This window comes from Xiphophorus maculatus, chromosome 5 (assembly GCF_002775205.1).
Source record: "Xiphophorus maculatus strain JP 163 A chromosome 5, X_maculatus-5.0-male, whole genome shotgun sequence".
Classification (NCBI taxonomy): Eukaryota; Metazoa; Chordata; class Actinopteri; order Cyprinodontiformes; family Poeciliidae; genus Xiphophorus; species Xiphophorus maculatus.
This window is the reverse complement of record NC_036447.1, coordinates 22,881,329-22,899,206: the sequence shown is the minus strand read 5'-3', so window position 1 is coordinate 22,899,206 and position 17,878 is coordinate 22,881,329. Positions and strand designations below refer to the sequence as shown.

The following is a 17,878-nucleotide window of genomic DNA, read 5'->3' as shown; positions in this document are numbered from 1 at the left end:
TATATATATATATATATATATATATATATATACAAAACATGTAGGGCTGTAACGATTCCTACAGAATGATTTGAGTACCTAAATTATTGAAACTCCTGGAGGACAATTTATCTGCCTCAAAGATTCGTAAAATTATGCTTTATTATTTAGCGCACCGTGTTCCGGCCGGACCATTATTTGTGTTGGGCAGCGCGCTCACTTCCGCCTATGAGTTGTGGCTATTTGCTAGCAGCATAACGGCAAAGTTTCCGGGTTTGTGTCTTTTTTTGGGAGGGACCAAGAAGCATTTTTAAATTTGCTGATGTTATGTAGGACAGCTTTTGTCCTCTCGTAACTGCGAGGTCACCATTTGAAGGCGAACAGCCGGAAGGGCACTGCCGGAGACAGAGGTGCTTTCCGATTACTCAATTAGTCGTATAAATAATCGATAGAGTACTCGATTACTTAAATATCCTTTTACAGCAGCCCTAAAAAACACGGTAAGCATGCGGGATTCAAAACATATGATTGTAACAACACCCTCTATGGTTACAGATATTTCATCAAGTGTTTTTCCACTCTTCTCCCGGGAAAATACTAAAATTGAACGCTATGAAAGCACAGACAGGAAGAACCAGCGAGCAGCATTGGAACAGCTGAAAATGCATCTGACGATGGAGGCGGAGAATCATCAGGTGCCATTAACAGCTGATCATCTTTATCGGTGTGATATGATGATGCACAGATTGGCAAATGTGTCTTGTTTCGAAGGAGAGCAGCACGGTCCACAGTCCTTTTGCGATTTCCATGGAAATATTGCAAAACCCAGGGCTGGCTGGCTGGCTGGCTGGCTGTTCATGCAGCAAACACAATAGCTCCCATTCCTCCACGGCAGAGCTGCAACATGCACTCAGAGCTGGTCAAGAGGATACAGATGCTGAAGCGAACGCGCATATTCCTTTGCTTTTGCCAACACAGCAGCTTATTGGTGCTCACTCAGACAAACCCTGACAATATATCTGAATTCCACCCACCCACCGGCCATCAAAACACACACAGAGAGAGAGAGACACACACAGGACGCGGACACACACCCTCCCGCTCTTCTCTGCCTCTGTTCACGCTCACACGCACGAGCACACATAGAAAGCAGAGACGCGTTGCGCGCTCTCGGGCGCAGAGCGCGCAACAAGCGGGACCAGCGGATGGAAAGAGAGAGGGAGAGAAGAGAGAGGAGGACGGATGCAAGGCGAGGCCAGGAGTGAGGAAACCTTATCTCTCCTGCTTTTCCAGCTGTTGTCTTTGTCTCTCTCTCTCTCTCTTTTTTTTAATTCCCAGGATGATTTTATAAAGCATTTTTTGTTTTGTTTTTCCTTTTAAAGCAAGAAAACAGACGTGACAAATCTCAACGTCCGTCCTGATGTGTCGCCGCGTTTCATCACGATTGGTCAGAGATGCGGGAAGAGGCTCCTGTCGCGTCGATGCTGTTTTCCGTTAAAAAAACAAAGACGTGCTCGATGAACGACGTCGGACACATGACAGGCGACAACAGCCTGGCTCGGTGAAGAGAAGAAGAGGAAGAGGAGGACGAGAAGGGGGGGTGGCTCGACATCGACGGATGGACGCAAAGCAACCGCGGGTTTGTGCAATAATTTGCGCCTAATTATTGTTCGTGGCGGCTGATCGGGGAGCTATTTTTGCCCAGTTCTTTCTGACATCCATCCGTCCGTCCATCCATCCATCCCGGAGCTGTAAGGCCTACATAGCCCCGCATTATCTCTGGACATGAAACCCGTGGGAATTATGATACCGACGTGACGCACAGTCACACATCCACGCACGCACACACACACACACACACACGCACACACACACACACACCCACACACACCCCCCCACACACACACACGCACGCAGCACAGCGCGGCGGGGAAGACATCGAGGGTGTGCGGTCCACACCGATCACAGGAAGGGAGGACGCCCAGTTGTTGTTTGACAAATCGCGCTAATGACTGTTGTTTAGAGCCAAGCGGATTGGGCCCAACACATTTTTTTTTTAAATTTATTTTTTATTATTATTATTTTTAATGCACTGGAGGCAGCGGAGCGGGAGGCGGGCAGGAGAGTACAGCGGGTGAGGGAGTGGAGGGACGGGATGCGGGAGACGCAGTGAGCGCGGAGGAGGAGGAGGAGGAGGAAGAAGAAGAAGCAGAAGAAGAAGAGGGGAACCAGGAGGATTGACGGTAAGATATGAATACTGGCACCCCGCCCCTCACATTAGCTCCCCATCCATCCTCACGCACAACATGCACCATGTATGATGATGAACGCCCCGGAAGGCAAGAGAAGAGAAGAGCTGCTGCTGCTGCTGCTTTTCTGCTTTCCGCCTCTGCAGCCTGTGGCCATTTGATCAGTGACAAACACGCGTCTGACGCTTGAAACTCCTACCTCTGGCTGCCATTAAACCTGGGTCAGTAGTAGAGGAGAGCTGCCGTGTGAAATATTCATAGGCATGTGATTGGCCTCAGAGGGCGACACGCTGGACAAACTGGCAAACGTCTGTCCGAGCTGGCACGTCCGAGAGCGAGGCTGCTGCGAGCCTTGATTCAAAATGTCCTGCGTGGGGTTTTAAATGCTAATTCATGACGAAGGAGGAACAAAAAAAAAAAAAAAAGAAAAACAACGCGAGGAGGGCAGTATCAATATTTCAGAGCGGGAATGAGAAGACTGGGTCAGTAGGAGGAGGAGGAGGAGGAGACCAACCTGGAGAGGAAGAAAGAAAGAAATTTGATGAATGAAAGAGGAAGAGTCACGCTGTCAGAGTTTCGACACATTTTACTCTGTTGTGAACACAAAATATGCTGCCGGTTCTGCAGAATTAGTCTCTAACCTTTATATGATTTATTTTTTTGAGGGGAGGGATGATTTTAAAACAGGCTCCTCAAAGTGAATCCTGTTGGTAGCCCTGAAAATGCTGGGAGTTTGTAGTTGTGATGTATTTATCGACTAATGAGGGGAAGAGGAAAAAGTTGGATTCTGTTTTATTTCACCCACAGAACAAGAGGGGGAAAAAACTGACTGATTCCTTCCTCTGGGTGACTGCTTTATGTTTCTGCAATGATGTGGCAAAAACGAGGAGTTTGCCACACACGACTGCTGATACGAAATCTCCACAAACATAGATCTTAAAAGCTGTCTTGTTAGGATGCATATCGAGAGAGGAAGCAAAGATAATGAGACTTGTTTCTACATTTACATCAACTACAAGAGAAGAGAGCGATTTGTCTTAAAACACACACACACACACGCACACACACACACACAGAATATGAAATGTACCATTTAGTGGCTTTCTGCTTCAACCATCTCAAACAGGCTCCTGCCACGTCCCTTTGAATCGGTCAGACACAATGAGTCAGTCTCCCTGTTGCGCTGGGAGCTTTTTACGCATTCAGGCCTGCGAACGCTGTGCAGAGCTGTGGGCGGATGGATCAGCGCAATATCAATCTTGTGGTACGAGACTGGACATCGGCAGGGCTTTCAGCAGGAATAGAGACACACGGCTGATGATTTTATAGTTCGTGCTGAATTGGTGGAAGATGTGTTATACATATATAAAGAAAAGCAGAAAGGCCGGGTGCTGTTAACCCAGTGATGTCTGAAGGTATTGCACTGAGTCGACTGAAGGTCTGATCGTTGCAACAGACAGTCGGTCATTCACTCCCCGGAAGCTTCACCACGTTTTGTCATGTTACAAATTTCATTGTGTAGTATTGGGATTTTTTTGTGATAAGAGGTGGAAGGAAAATCAGAGAAGGTTTTTACAATTTTTTAATTTTTTTTTACAAAAAAACAACAACAAACCTGGAATGCGTGGTGTTCATTTGTATTCACGGTTTCCAAGTAGAACCATCTTACGCCAACATTGCAGCTGCGACTCTTTTCGGGGGTTTATCTCTACCAGCCTTGCACATCAACAAACTCAAATTGTTGACAGTTTTTCTCTGAAAATCCATTGAGAGCATTTTGTAGGAAATGTGTGGTTTGTGCTTGCATGACAGAAATGACAAGACATGACAGTGTGTGCGTTAACGCAAGCGTTATGCAAAAGAGAAAACAAAGAAATGGCTTGTAAAGAGGTACTGTAAGCATGTTAACATTTGATTTGGATCTGAATGTGTCTCCTGCTAAGTAAAGCGCTGTAATGCCACACTACAATATTGTTGGGTAGTTATGTTTTTATTAGCTGCATTTCTCCTCGTAGTGAGAAATATAAGCAGCTTATTTACAAATGCCTTATCTTAATTAGTCCCTCCCTTTGTTTTGTGGCAGTAGGACCATTTACTTCTGTTTGTAAACAAGCAAGTTTCACGTTTCTTCTGTTACCCAAAAAGTAAGCAGGACCACATTATATAAAAATATTAAGAGCTGAGACTTAATTTGGTTGTTCTTGATTGACCTCAAATTGTTTTTGCCTTCAAAACATCTGTCTCTCATTTAGCGTGCGCTGTCTGAAATTGCTTTATTACAGCAGTTGCACCAACTGCTTCACAGAAAGAAGAGTAAAATAATTGGTAGGAATAGGTAAAATAAATAAGAAAAATAAGTGGGGGTGGGGAAAGCACAGCTGGCTGACTAAACAATGTTCATTTAATAGCGATAAAGCACCTCATTTTGCATGTCTAACATCTGAAAAGTGCTTAAATCTGAAACCAAATCCTGTCTGTTTTTCACCTCAAAGCATCTCTGGAGTTATAAATCAGAAATTCAAGACTCTCGGTTTAATTATCGGTTTGTTTAGACGCAGGTGTGACGGCGTGTTGGGATTAGGAAACAAAGCTCCCTGATGAAGCTAACCGCAACAAAAAACAACAAACAAAAAAAAACCGGATTGAAATGAACTCTTTTAATACGTGATTTTACAGTAATTATACAGCGATTATATGTTGGTGGAAAATGAAGAGCATGATAATCCACTGAATTACTTTGCTGTATATAAAGGTAATCAGTTTGTTTCAATTGCATTTGTTTTAGTAAACTTTAATTTTTACTGTTGGGAATTTTTTTTTTTTTACGGTATATCTGGAGCCAGTTTAAAGTGCTTCTTTCACTCATTGCCACCCCAGTAGCATCATTTAATACTAAAGGCATTTAGGAAGATACAACATTAATTGAAATCCCATATTTAGAATTTTCTTTTTTCACAACAAAAATCACTTAAAGGTTGTTGTAAGCAATTGTGTAGGGACCCGTAATTAGTAACTCATGACTCCCTGTTTCCCAGGGGTATGAATATAATGTGACACAAAGACCGTTTTGCCACGCTTCAAAAAAAGAAGAGAGAGCACGCAGTTTCAGTAAAGCAGACGCGCGTTGATCTTTGTAACGCAGAAAATAGCCACAAGGAAGCAGCTTCCCACCTCAGCCAGGGCAAGAATCGTTTCTTAACAAATGGAAACGGTGACAAGAGGGGATGAGGACTCATTTATCTGGGCACCACACACAGTGAGCAGGGGAGGCACAAAAGTCTCTGAAACTATCTGGTTCTGTAGCACCGAGTCTCCAAGCACTGCAAAAACTGAAACCGAATTAAGTTCAAACATCTTGGAATAAGTGTTTGTTCCTTTTCTGACAAGATACTTTTTCTCCCTTAGAGGTTTTTATTAGAGATGCACCGATCTGTTATTAATGTCTGTATCGGCCTCAATTGAAAAAAAAAAAGTCTAGATCGGGTATTGGTGATGATTTTCCCAGTCCAGAAGACCAGATGTATTCAGTCTTATTCTATGGTTTGTGCTCTGAGCGACGTCACTCTTTATTTATTTTACATTGGCTGCTTCACTCCTAACTGCACTGACTGAACAAAGTAAAGTTGGGTTGTTTTTACATGTTTGACGAAGCGTGTGAAGCTACTTGTGTATTTAAGTGTGCTGTACTGGTGCAGAGCTCTCAAATACGTTTCTAATTCAGTACAATTATGTTTGTATTTAAAAACAGAAACTATGTAAGTCAATTCAGCTCTGTTTTTCTGTACCACATCGGTATCGGCCGATACTAAACCTCAGATATCGGTATCGGAGGTGAAAAAAGGGTATCAGGTCATCTCTTGTTTCTATATTAGAACATTTCCCTTATTTTAAGTGTTTGGGCCACATATTATCTCAATAAGATATTAAACTTGATATTAGGATGTACTTCTTAATATCAAGAAGAAGAAATTGTCACTAACGTAATTTAATCTCTTCAGATAATTGAAACAGATTACATTCAAACATCAGCCAGTGTTCAAAAACATACCAAGGAAAAATTATTCATTGGTCTGACCATCACAAATGTAAGGAACTCAACCGGGACTATAATCTGGAGCTGTGCTTTGGTTAGATTAGACTAGAATTGCCTTTTTCTGTAAACAAATACTGAAGGTGGGTTTGGCATCAAACACAGGTTGAAACTCTGGAAAAGCAATTAATTCTCACTGCGATACGACGCCGTGAACCGGTTTTTGCCAGTGAAATGTGCTGTACAGTCCACCACAGGGCGACACATGGACACACAACCAGGCACGCACACACTCACACCTACCAGCAATCTATATAGGCACGACTTTGGGCTGTGGGAGGAAACCAGAGTATCTGGAAAGAACCGGTAGATCCGTGCAGACTCCACGCAGAAAGGCTCCTGATCGGGATCTTCTTGCTCAGATAGTCAGCGCTGCAATTATTCCTCCATCTGATGACTCACAATGTATTAGCATTGGTTTCTGTGCTTCTCTACCTGCTTGCCACGCAACACCATTTTTTTTCCCCCTGCCCCGATGATTCCCACCACCCAGTTGCTGTGACTGATCAAGCCTGCGAAGGGAAGAGAAGAAAATGTGCCCAACACAATTTTAATAAGCCTTCAAATACACTTTAACTTTCAAACTTAGCAAGGCCGGGTGAGAAATAAGTGCTTCTATAAGATAATGAATGTGGGTGTTTCAAGGCAGACTTGTAACCTTTTAGCATTTCTCTTTAAAGCTACGTGTTCTTTTATCTGCGGTGATAATGATCTGAGACGAGACAGTGACAGATTCAAGCTATTATGTCTAACACTGGAATGCTCAGATAAAAGCAACAAAATGACAGATGAGGAAATACACTTAAAATCCTGCAGATTGTCTGGCACAGAGAAAGTGCTTATAGGGCGTAAAAGGCAGGAAGTGCTTTTAACTCGAAGAGCATGTGCTGAGGGCAGGATTGGGATCTTGATAAATATGTGAGAAGCCTCATCAATGTTTAATAAACCTCCAAGCAGTTTTAAGAGACTCGAGGCTTTCAGTGACGGAATTTGAAATATGGTCTCATTCAGAACCATTACAAACTATTTCGGTCTTACACATATGATTGATGTCTGCAGGAAGGTGAAAGAGTTTTCTGTTTTAAACTTTTTAAGGCTCTATTGCATTAAACAGAGGCCAGGGTCTGTATTTACCACACCAAACTAAAGTATCAGGGTTATAATGAAGACAGTTTTATTTTATTGTTTGTGTGATTTGTGACTTCTACTTTTGCGTGTTCATAGTTTTAGCTACTGGAAAAACTATTTGTCGTTATGGTAATACATTTGTTGCATATGTTTTAGAACGCTGCCAACCATTTTAGTTTTTATTTGCTTCAATAAATTAGAAAATATCCAACTTAGACAGTAAATTTCAAGCACAGACTGTTATGTAAAATAATACTAAAGAAAGCAGAAAAAAAACAACAAAAACAAAAAAAAGACCAAGCTGACTTTCTTTGCAAGCTAATAGCTCTGCTTATTTTACAGGTTAAGCTAATTGGTTGGTCTCCTATGGTATGTTTAGATAATTAGTTAGCCTGTCAAGATAAACAGAAATTACTAAGACATATTTACTTTTATCAGAAGTATTGTCTAAAAGTTGGACAAGCAACACAAATCCTTGAAAATATTCAACTTTTGAAGCGTATCCTAAAGATAAATGTTCTCTTTTTTTGAGAAAAAAAGCTAATTAGCTTCATGGACTAAGTAGCCTGGCTAACTTACAAGTAAATTTAACCAGTTAGCTAGTTAGCCAAACACGGGACCATGGCGGAAAAGGGGGTTAAAATACGGGAAACTTGACATGTATGCAAATTATGTGGGATTTATACATACTGGGAATGTTTGTTGTTATGGGAATCATTGTCAAACAGTTAGATAAAACTCAACAGTCATGTTATTTTTAAACCCTAAAGCCAAAAGAATTTAACTGTCTCTCTCTAAATAGAGACTTTTAATGGCAGCAAAACATAAAATAAACAAAGTAAATAAAGTCTAGCTGCACAGACTTAGTTAGTCGAACAGGTTAACCAAACAAATCAACCTGTTAAGGGAACTTGTTAACTATTTAGCTAAAGAAACAAACTGATTACTTTAAGCCAGGGGTCCCCAAACTTTCTCCTGTGAGGGCCACATAACTTGTCCCTTCTCTGATGGGGGGCCGGGGTCAGTTTGTAACAGAAAAAGTGTGATGATTGTAAGAGTGCTAAACATAAAAATGTATTGTTTTTCAGAAAGCACAATCAAATAACCTTTTCTGGATTCTTCAGAGAACAAAAGTTAGGAAATAACTCTATGAAATAAATAATAACCAAATAACACTGGGTTCTCCACATAAAAAAAAGGGTTAGGGTCAATTATATGCATGTATAAAATAGTTACTAACTAGTAGTTAATAATAAATAAAGTTCATTACTAACATTTATTTTATTGCAAAAGTCCAACTTATCAAATAAAAATGCACATATATGAAAATACTCTGGTATTGTTCAGGGGGCCGGACCAAATGTGGAGGCGGGCCGCATCTGGCCCGCGGGCCGTAGTTTGGGGACCACTGCTTTAAGCTGTCCAGCTAGTTAGCATATTAATATAGCTTAGTTACAAACTTAATGGACCAACCAGCCGACAAGCTTGAAATAATGTTTGGAAATACATTAAAGTAGCAACAATGAGCGTTACCCACACAGCTAACACTCTGTGAAGATCAAAAACATTTGATCTGATCCTAAATTTATCTGTCTAAACCGTCTTGTACTTTAGAGGGACTTAATTGTGAAATATGTGCAGGATCTCACTGACTCAGTGGAAGTAGTTCAGAACAAGTTAATTCAAATAACAATTTATTACCCAATACGGTATAATAGAACAGCGTGATTACTTGTTAAATTACAAAAACTGAACGTAAGAATTTGAAGCTTCAGAAAGAAATGAGATCCTGTTTGGGAAGATACTCTGGTTGAATCTGCAATTTGTGCATGTTTTTCCCTTTACGTTGGGCCAGACAGAGTACAAACTAACGCTTCAACGAGTGCCAAACATGCAATGCTTTAGCGCTATGAACTTGGCTCTGATTTGCAACAAGCAAATGATTGACAAAGGGTGACACCTTCGTTCCCTAGAGTCCTGCATCGACCAGACAAACATAAAGGCTGTGAAACCCCTTAAGTGGCTTTGACTGCAGCTTGCAGGCTTTTGTCCACTGGGAGATGCCGAGGTCGATGGTTTGAAACTGGCTCACAGACGTGGAGGCCAATGTGTTGTGTCGTTTTATTCTAAAATACTATGAGCATTTATGAGGAAAAAACTAAACTTTCAAGTGTCAATGTTGAAAAGTATTCTGCTTTAATGCTTTATATTTCTGTGTGCAGTCAATCCCTCCTCCCCTCCATCACCTCTTGATTGCCTTCTCTCTCCATCACCAATACACATTTGCTCACACACACACCCACGCACGCCCACACACCCACACACACACACACACCCGCACACGCCTTCAGCCATTAGAGCAACAATAACACTACAAGCCTGTTTTGTCGCTTGGCGCTTCATCACGATCTCCCCTCAGGCATTGACAGCATTGATGGAAGGGTTGATGTGATGTGGGGGGTTACACACTCGCTGCCAATCTTGTTTGTTGACTGTTTTTGCCTCCACATCAAATATTTGGAATATTTCTTCCTGTTGTTTGGTTTTTTTTTGACATCTCCATGTCTTTTTCCAGAAGCACCCGTGCTGTGGCGAGCAAATCCCTTTCTGTAATTAATTGCCTAAAATTTTATACATTTTCAATCATCCAAATTTGCTGATTTGTTTTGACTGACTTGAATTGTTTTTGTGACCGGTCTTCACCATTATGTTAACTGGATAAAAGTCTACAACAACATGTCCAGAACATTTGACCAACTAGTTTGAGGCACGGAAAATCTTTGGCCGTTGATTGAATTGAGTTTACGTGCTGATAGCAGCAAGCATTTATCCTGTAGACCGAAAGAGAACATCCCGTTATGCTAATCACGGTTTTCCAAGGGAAACACGTGTCTGGTGTCGTGGTTCGATAAACAAAGCTGTTTATGTGCAGGCCAAAAACATAAATAAAAAATCGCTTTTGGTACCATCTGACTAGAGCACCTTCTTTCACAAGTCTACAATAGGTGCATTCACACCAGCCCTGTTTAATCCGCTTTAATTGAACTCTAGTTTGTTTGCTTTTCGGTTCATTCGGGGAGGTGTGAATGCGCAATAAAGCAAACTCTGGTCTGCGTACAAACCGAGGTTGAAGTGAAGTCTGGCACGATTTGAATGTGTTTGTGGATGCCAGTCGGACTGTAGACCACTTCAAAAGCAGGAAGCGGACTCTAGTGCATGGCATTCTAGGTAAATTCAGCCAAAACAAATGCACGAGTGGTGTTTTTTTTTTACCAACAACAAAAGAGAAAACCTACAAACAATAAAAATGACACTACTCTATTTTTCTTTACCGAAGTAAGCTGCGTTCAATGTCTTGTTGGGAGGTTTTTTAGTTGTTACTTTGCAGCCAAGACCTCCTGCTGTCTGTTTACCTTGTCAGGTGATAAGATAAACAGGGTTTTCAAAGGTTTTGTTTGACACAGTGCATTGTGAAATCGAACCACACCAGCTGAAAAGGTAACAAATGTGGCAATTTTGTTTGGCAAATGAACCAAGTCTACTGGTATCTACTACCAGGTGTGAAAACACCCCAAGTCTTCGACATGCCTCGTGGCAAAGTGTGAACAGGACGGCTAAAGGTTTCATTTAGCATTTTTACAACAGCCAGGTTAATGAAGAGAGCCATTACCAATTGTCTTGTCAAGTAACTCTCCCACCTGAGCTTGCAATCTTGGCAGCGCCTCCAAAGTTACCATCGTTCTCTGGACTGCTTCTCTTTCCAATGCTATCCTTGCATGACTGCGTCTTAGCAGGTTCGCAGGTGTGTGCCACACTTTCATTTTGGGATAATGACTTTTTTACTACTAAATGACCCCTGAAGGCATTTTGACTGGGTATATACAGTAAGTCACACTGTTTAGATTTTTACATGTACAAAAATAGGAAAACACATTTTTCTTCTACAAGAAATTTTTTTTCCCATCTTTACAGCTTGTCAAAATACTGGGTGCACCATTTTAAATTTTTATGTACCTTAATTTCTCTGTGTATTTTGAGGGTAACTAGGATTCTTACTAAATGTTACGCTCACAGTTTACCTCGTTTATCTTGAGGCAAATCATCGCAACGCGCTGCAAATGCATTTTCTCTCGGTTGAAATTGTTAGGAGTGTGCATTAATGCTAGACTGCGGGTGCATGTGTAAGTTTTTGCACTTCGGGCCGTTTACTCACACACGTTCCCACTAAGAGACCGCTGCTACTCCAAGTAGGCCGGCTGGTGGCCCCAGGCTGGATTTTGGTTGCAGGCGGGGAGGGGGGGACAGAGTGTACGGCTTTGTCAAGGGCCATCAGTGTCCTTGCTCTACTTACTCTGCATCAACACTTACAGGGTTTATGGCAGTGTGAGTGAGAGGAAGAGACAGACAGTCAGGAAAGCAAGCAGAAAAAAAGTAAAACATGCTGCCATCAGGGTTTTTGATGTCTCTGTGTGTGGGGGGGCCTTTGTGTGTGTAGGATACAAAATGAAAATGTTTTCATTTTGTGTAATCTTTGGTGAGTGTGTGTGCGTGTGTGTATTATGGTGGTCCTGCGGCTTCTAATACAGTGTCGTTGGTTCAGTGCATTCAGAAAAGGCAGAGGTTTCTGTCCTCCCTCTTAGTTTTGCGTGTGCGTGTACAAGCCAAAGCCTCTGAACGCATTTTGGACATTTGTTGAGTAGTGACCTAAATCTGTCGGCCGACATTACCTAACAAGAAGAAACGAGGAAAAGTAAGTCACATGCAAACATACAGGCACACATATGCTTTTCTGTACACAGAAAGTACAGTGGCTTTAACCTGGATCATCGTCAGGACTGAATAATTCAAATGTAGCCCTTGAGAAAGGAAGTTTTACTGCAAATGTCCAATTAGAGATTAACCCTGCGGACGCTCTGTGACTCAGCCTGAGAAACCACGGCACACATGAAATAATCAAACATGATTAATATCACATTTTGTGGAGCAAAAATATGACATTTTGAGCCAATGAATTTTATTCCTTTATATCATTAAATCTACAAAATTTTGTCCAAAATTCATGGTTATTGCAAATTAGAATTAAATGTAAACTGATTTAGTGAGAAGTTTACATAAAAGTTTATATACTTTTTTTCCCCAGCTCTGGAAAAAATTAAGAGATCACTTAATATGTATCAGTTTCTCTCTCATTGTTCTTTCTTTCTATGAACTACTGACAACATGTCTCTGAAATTCCAAGCAAAAATTTAGTTTTTATTTGCAGAAAACAAGAAATGATCAAAATAACAAAAATGATGCAGTGATGCAGAGGACAAGCTCATTTAGAAACATCAATACTAATGTTTTATGTATTTGCCACCTTGAAGATTTATTTCTTTATTCTCACACTAAATGTTTCAGATCATTTTGATACCAGACAACCTGAGGAAATACAAAAAAATCAATGTTTAAATAATAATGTAAATTTTAAAGGGGGAATAAAAAAAAAATCAAAACCAGTCAAGCTCATTATGAAAACAGAATTTCCCATTATAACTAAAACCTGTTTGTGGAAACCTTGGCAGAAAAAACTCCCACCAAGCATTTGCTGATGACGGGCAGTCAGACTTTGACGTTGCTCTGATTGAACTTTGGTTCATTCGTCTATGCAGAACTGGTGTAGTTCAGCCACTTTGGAGTGTTTTTAAGCATAAACAGCCCATTTGACATCACGCCACAGCAACCCACAGTATTTAGGTTCAGACTTTGACGTGGCCCTTTTTTTTTTGAGAATTTCAAAACAGGCTTTACTTGAGCTCAACATCCTGAATCTATCGAGGATTCTTCTTCTTCTTCTTTTCCTCGATTTTCTGCTATGGTTTGGAGTTTGTTGTCGTTTCAGTTTGTTTGTTTAAGCCAGTTTTGTGTTGGTTTTATTGGCAGGTTTTCCTGTCATCCATCTATTTCCCCTTTTTGTTTATTCTGTGTTATTTTGTTCCTTCTTCCCTCTGTTGCCAGCACCCCTGCTGTGTAGCTCACTGACTGTTTCCATTTAGTTAATCAGTCTCACCTGTTCCTTGTAGCAATAATCACCTTCCCCATATATTCCTTCCTTGTCATTCATTGTCACATCCCCCCTGTTGTTTATCCTGTTGTGCTAAACTCCCAAACCATCCCATAATTTTGCTTTATTTTGCCACTCCTGTGCTCTTCCTGGCTGTTTACTGGTTTGGTTTTTTCTCCCTGTGTCCCCTCTGTTTGGATTATCATTTGTGATTTTTTCTTTCTTCTGTTTATTGTTTCATCTTCTTCTTCCAGTCTGTGTTTGGGCTCTTCGACACCAAAACCATGACACACACAGCCAGCGGCATCTCTTGGGCGCTTTAGAGAAAATGGCTCAGTGTAAACAAATGGACTTAATTGCATATGATCCCTCACACAGAGTCAAACCACCTCAGTGATAGCAGCGCGTTAAAGTGAAATACAACAAAGGAGCGCCGTCACAAATAAACAAATGCATTTATTTGTGCTTTAGAAAATAACAGTTGGTTTATTGCAATGTGTTGGATTTATTTTTTTGCTGTAGTTTTCTGGCCTTACTAGAGAGCTGGAACTCTGAATCGCTCTTTAGCAGCTGCTTGATATTCAACATTTGCTGAGAGGCAGAGCCAGCCCAAAACATGTTCGAACCAAGCGGCTGCTTATGGCCCACAAACCACGAGGGGGTTCCCAAAAGTCCTTGAATTTAAACTCGCACAACAGGTCATATTTATTGACAAAACAAAAATTACGTTTGATTCAACAGTTTCAGCATAGATAACTTTTTTTTAAACTTTAATTTAGGATCTAAAGGAATCGGGACGTTTACTTTGCAAAAGTGCAAAAAATAATCTTCACTGTTAGTTGCGTTCGCATAGTTACAATCTGATGCTATGACTTTCATGTTTTATTTGTGTTTCATCTTGATTTGTTCACATGTACTTCATAGCCAATAATTATCCGTAATGCTAATTAAGCTAATTAAACTGGGCCCTTGGTATTGAAGCGGTGTTAGTGGTGGTGATGTACTTAACAGGAAGAGGGGACCCAAATAAAAGTTTGACCCAGGGCCACATAAAGGCTTTTTCCACCCCTGCTGAGAGGGTAGCAGGTTGCCGAGCAGCAGCACCAACCACTGAAGTAACAAATTGCCACGTCAACAAAGTTGTCAAAACAACAACAAAACTTTACACAAAAGGAAAAGGGGGCATGTAGAAAGTTGCAAGAGTAATTACTCTACAAGTCTGAGTTACATCATGTAACTAAGGCAAAAAAATATAAAAAATAAAATAAAGCCTTATTTTGTTCAGTGAGCTAGCATGACACGTCTTTGCTATAAACATAATCTGTGTTACGTAAGTAAAAACCTGCTATGGTTTGGAGTTCCTTGTCCAAACTAATGTTCGTAGATATTAACTCAAGAGTAAGAAAACATCAAACCCAGTTATAAGGAAGCACCAGCGGTCCCGTACAGATGTACAGGTGTGTTCAAAGTAGCGGCAGCCGAACGTCACTTATCAATGGAAGAGGTGTGTTGAAAATAGTAACAGTAGAGTTCAATCAATGAGGTCAGTCCCAGCAGATGTGAAACAGGTGGCTCCAATTTAAGGACGAAGACAACAGATGCTGTGTAGGCTGACCATAGTTGTTTTTTTTCTTCTTCTCTAAAAGTGTGAATAAAACGACAAGAAACTTTGAGGCTGCTCACCTGAAATGATCTGAAATTATTTAAAATGAAGGACCAAACCAGAAAGACGTGGAAGGAAATGGAAAAACTGTCATTTGCCGTGAGCGCTGCAGCAATGAGAAGACGGCAACGTCGAGCTACGATGCTCTGAAGAGCTTAAAGTTTGACAACGATCGCAATGACTGGCCCAAAGAAAATACAAGATAAGAGTCTGTGGACCACTGAGAGCAACTCTGATTTTGTTTTATTTTAGAACTAGTCAGGTTGTCAGAGGACCCTCAGATACTGAATTGAAGTCACAACGTGAAGCAATTTGGTTTAGGAATGTTTGTCATGCTATGGTGTTTAATTTACTTCCAGCATGTCAATGATTATGGTTTAAATCCATCAACATGCTTGTACAGTCGGTTGCCTTATTTCAAACAGAAACGTCCTTCTTTCAAATGAGTATTTCAGCAACAAAAACTCCAGTTATCAGACTAACATCCTGGTTGGTTTTACACCAAAGCAACAAATGCTGTGAAGAGCTCAGTTCAATCCTAAACCTAAATTAACAAGAGAAGAAGCACAACTATGAAAGACAGAAGAAGAAGAAGTGTGGAATGTTGCTGAATCATCCAGGAAGTTGGTTGCCTTCAGATACAACTGAATAATTACTTCAGTGATTCACTAGAGGGCTAAACATTTTAGCTTTTGGAGCAGAACATCACCATATTTTACATAAATTAAATAACAGGCATCAGATTTGATAAAAAAAAAAAAATTCACATTTTGCTTGGGTTGGAGGTATTCCCAATGCTTTTGGATTTATAGAGATAAAAGTTAATGTAAGAATTTTGAGCTTTACTCTCCTTTTTAAACACAATTGCCGTTATTTTTGAACATTTTCCAGCTTCTTTTTTAGTGAACTAGCTGATATCTAAGTTAGACCAGTGTCCAGTTTAAGTGTCTTAAATCTTTTCCTGTCACAGTAACATGACACAGGGCTAATGTGGATTAAAAATGGAAAATGTTTTTGGATATTACAATCTTAGAGACGTTTAGGTGTAATTCTTTACTTGACTAAAAAGCTCTTAGCAGGGCAATTGTGGCTGGTCGTTTTCTCATTAACCAGGTGGAGGTCATTTCAAACGTTGACACGGTTTTTAGGCAATCCATGTCAATACAGGAAACTCACCCCAAAAATATAATGTAAAAATAAAACAAGGCACATCTAAAGAGAGAGTGGGAACCACAGAAGTTCGGTCAACAGTTTGCAAGAGGAAAAATGAGACACCTGAGTTCAGAGAAATTCAAAAGCCCGGCAGTCCGTTCAGGACCGCAGCAGTGAATAATCAAAGCTTTCTTTTTATGGAAAAGGGTAAAAAATATTTCCCAGCGTCCCAATAAATCAAGGACTCCTCAGGAGGCAGACAAATGGTTACACAAGGCTCTTTTAAAGGTGAGACGTCCAGAGTGCAAACATGGACCATTTTATCAAGGCTGACAAATATTCAGGAGCCTGAAGAATACAAAGAACAGGTTTGACTTGTATGTATATATATAATCTATTAGGTTTTATATTCATATAAAATAATCAGTGGTACAATATGTGACTTATCAACCAGAATGTGTATTTTTATAAAGATATTATGCAATAGACAAACACCAAACTTCACTTTTCCGTAAAGTCGTAGGAAATTTATGCCATCAAAATTTCTTTACGAATAATTTGTATTCAGTCTGACCGAGTCGACTCTTCCTGCTCCAACATTCGCTGCACCAGCATCGAATGTTGGTTCACTGCTGGTGCATCATTTACGAGTCTCTTGGTTTGTCTTTCAATCAGCTTCGCACAAAATATCTAAAGCTCAGTCAGGTTGGACAGTTAATATCTATGAACATTAGTTTTAAATGGATTTAGATCTGGACATTAGGATCTTCACAACATAGGTGACTTAATATACGAATCAGGGAACCTTCAAACGTATCTGAAATATTATGGAGCCCAACCTACATTAATTAACTACATTACTGTTGTTCAAATGCAACCTACAGTGCAGACCAAAAGTTTGGACACACCTTTTAATTCAATGAGTTTCCTTTATTTTCATGACTATTGACATTGTAGATTCACACTGAAGGCATCAAAACTATGAATAACACATGTGGAAATATGCACTAAACAAAAAAGTGTAAAACAACTGAAAATACCCCTTATATTCTAGTTTCTTCAAAGTAGCAACCTTTTGCTGTGATTACTGCTTTGCACACACTCTGCATTTTCTTGATGAGCTTCAAGAGGTCGTCACCTGAAATGGTTTTCACTTCATAGGTCAACCTGCCCTGTCAGGTTAATAAGTGGGATTTCTTGCCTTATAAATAGTCATGAAAATAAAGAAAACCCATTGAATTAGAAGGTGTGTCCAAACTTTTGGTCTGTACTGTACATTAAAATTAAGAGTGTTTTCATGGGCTTAATCTAAAAATGCCTTCAATTTAACCTTTCTTAGGTATCTTTCTTTCTCTTTTCCTCTCCCTTTACTTCTGTAGTTTTACTTCACTCCTCAGAACAAAGCACAGCAGCCAGGTTTACAGGCCAGACAGGCAGGAAGCAGCAGTGTTGGTCTTTCAAAATAAAGTAAAGTCTAATGTTTCATGATGTTTAATTTCATTTCAATCTGATTATGATTTGTGGAAGTCTGCATTCTATCTATCTATCTATCTATCTATCTATCTATCTATCTA

The 17,878-nt window shown here is 40.2% G+C and overlaps 1 protein-coding gene across 4 annotated transcripts in view; it reads left to right on the top strand.

The window, feature by feature from the left end:
- The first annotated feature begins 1,076 nt into the window (after positions 1 to 1,076).
- LOC102223395 (adhesion G protein-coupled receptor L1) overlaps positions 1,077 to 17,878 on the top strand; it is a 50,438-nt gene continuing 33,636 nt past the window's right edge. For 2 of the 4 annotated variants that reach the window (XM_023333545.1, XM_023333544.1), the window contains exon 1: positions 1,077 to 2,222. The gene's annotated coding sequence lies outside the window, so the exon portion shown is untranslated. The remainder of the gene's footprint in view (positions 2,223 to 17,878) is intronic. The other 2 variants (XM_023333543.1, XM_005805049.3) reach the window with 2 other exon arrangements.